The sequence below is a fragment of the Schistocerca piceifrons genome, chromosome 2 (assembly GCF_021461385.2).
Source record: "Schistocerca piceifrons isolate TAMUIC-IGC-003096 chromosome 2, iqSchPice1.1, whole genome shotgun sequence".
NCBI classification, from domain to species: domain Eukaryota; kingdom Metazoa; phylum Arthropoda; class Insecta; order Orthoptera; family Acrididae; genus Schistocerca; species Schistocerca piceifrons.
Window position 1 is genome coordinate 211,785,168 of NC_060139.1, and position 2,460 is coordinate 211,787,627.

General features: G+C 44.2%; 1 pseudogene; it reads left to right on the forward strand.

Annotated features, from left to right (window-relative positions):
- The first annotated feature begins 1,498 nt into the window (after positions 1–1,498).
- Positions 1,499–1,616, forward strand: LOC124778540 (annotated as a pseudogene).
- Positions 1,617–2,460: the final 844 nt, after the last annotated feature.

Consider the following 2,460-nt stretch of genomic DNA (forward strand, 5'->3'; position numbering starts at 1 on the left):
TAGGGGCGGATTAGAGCAACCTGCGGTTCGGGTTGTTCGGTAATCTTCTTATCTATCTGCCGTACGTTAATAGCTGCCTCTGTCATGTTTGTCGGATTCGGTGTGTTAACAAATTTATTGCTTGAAGTGTAACGGCCTAATTCCTGAAATATGTTTTTATCTTGCCTACCATCTTGAGAGGCAGTATATGTGTACTGTAGAGCATGTTTGGCTAACCTTGTACAATTTTATGTAAGATTGAATTTCATGGGCTTTTACTTAAATGGTCATTTTAGTACATAAAGTTGCCACCCTTCCACCGTAAGACTTTTCTTAGAAGTTAAAATCAAGTTCCACCTTCGGTGGCAAGTTGATATTTTAATTTAAGTGTTTTGTACCATTTCCATCCCTCCTACGGGGTGCATAGTTTGTGTGCTTGTGTGATTGGTTAAAACTTTTACTTTAAGGTAATCTGGTGTGATGCAGATTTGCACCTGTGTAGTCTTTCAGAGGTTGTCGTGAGCGGTCGTGACTACGGCTGTGTCAAAAGGGAGCGGCAAGGTTCTCAGCCCGAGAGCTCATACACTCAAAAATTTGTTTCTTTCTGCCTCTGAATAAATTCTAACTTGATATTTAGAGGGTGCTTTTCTGTTTATAATTTTAAATCTGTTTCTAAAAAAAACTTTTAGGAATAAAATTCCCATTTGTTAAAAGCAATTTGATTTTGATTTCATCAGTTACTCCCTGGCAACTACTTCCACGCTCACATAGTGTTATTAAATGTGTTAATGTTCTTGATGAATCGCTAGTAAATAAAATTTTTTTAAAGAATATTCTTTGCAAGCTGCACGGTCATCAATGGTACCTGTTCTTTCGGGAACAGATACTTCGCAGGTTCGAATCCTGCCTCGGGCATGGATGTGTGTGATGTTAGGTTAGTTAGGTTTAAGTAGTTCTAAGTTCTAGGGGACTCATGACCTCAGCAGTTGAGTCCCATAGTGCTCAGAGCCATTTGAACCATTTTTTGAACAGATACTGCCTTCATATATAGTTATATATGGCTACCCGCCCATTGACCTTCTTGAGCGAACGCACACCCTATACCCCAACTCGTACGGGACTTGGTAGATTAATCTGCCACGAGCAATGAGTGTGATGGGGAAACATCTATTAGACGCACTGCGAATGTAGTGGTGTGGACATGCTGGGAATGTGGGTCTCAAGGGGAGCGTGCAAGGGATAAGTCCCTGCAGGCGCACTGTCCTCTGTGCACTCGGAGGCTCAGATGGATGCCGGCACGGTAGCTCAGCGTGTTCGGTCAGAGGGTTAGCTGCCCTCTGTAATAAAAAAAAAAACTGAGTCAACGGTTGTTTTGTTTTGTTTCTTTCCTTTTTCCTTAGCTGCCCTCTGTAATAAAAAAAAAACTGAGTCAACGGTTGTTTTGTTTTGTTTCTTTCCTTTTTCCTTCGTTTTTTGTGTAGAGACATTATTTAGTAAAGAAAATGTGGGTGATTTCCTAGCCAACGGCCTTGCCGCAGTGGTAACACCGGTTCCCGTCAGATTACCGGAGTTAAGCGCTGTCGGGCTGGGCTAGAACTTGGATGGGTGACCATCCGGTCTGCCGAGCGCTGTTGGCAAGCGGGGTGCACTCAGCCCTTGTGAGGCAAACTGACGAGCTACTTGATTGAGAAATAGCGGCTCTGGTCTCGTAAACTGACATACGGCCGGGAGAGTGGCGTGCTGACCACATGCCCCTCCATATCCGCATCCAGTGACGCCTGTGGGCTGAAGATGATACGGCGGCCGGTCGGTACCTTTGTGCCTTCATGGCCTGTTCGAGAGGAGTTTAGTTTTAGTTTAGGGTGATTTCGTAATAGTGACGCAATTCAGAAGCTGGTACTCATTTACTTGTGACGCAATACGATAGATTTCTGTTGCTCTGTACCTTGCAATAAACCGACGGAGATCGTCAGACCGGTAAATAAAATAATGAATCATACCTCAATGTAAGCACATAATTGCAGTGAAAAGATCTTGCCTGCCAGAAATAAGACTCGAACCCCTAGCCCCACGCGCCAAAGTCACGCAGGTGTGCCAGGAGCAACACCGACGTCAATAGTTGACTTGGAATGATCAGGTGCGACAGACCTATAGGATCAAACTCTGCATGTTCAGTGACATCCGGTGACGTCACATGTCCAACATCTGTCATCCACTTTTGGGATATTGCCCGAAATTTGTGCTCCCACGTGTCTTACACTGAATTACTTGTTTCAGCATTATCGGTGTCGTTTCGGAGGTTTTTTATGTTAATAAGAATCATGTTGCATATCGGTAAACTAACACCTGTAGAGAAACGGACCGCGTTACTTGTGACGAGTAATACGATGTATTCGGTGGTGTGTGCCATCTTACTGTTGTGGCCTGCTGTGCATGTCTGAATGGTTGCTATTTGCAGGACTCTGTTGGCTGCGCTGACAG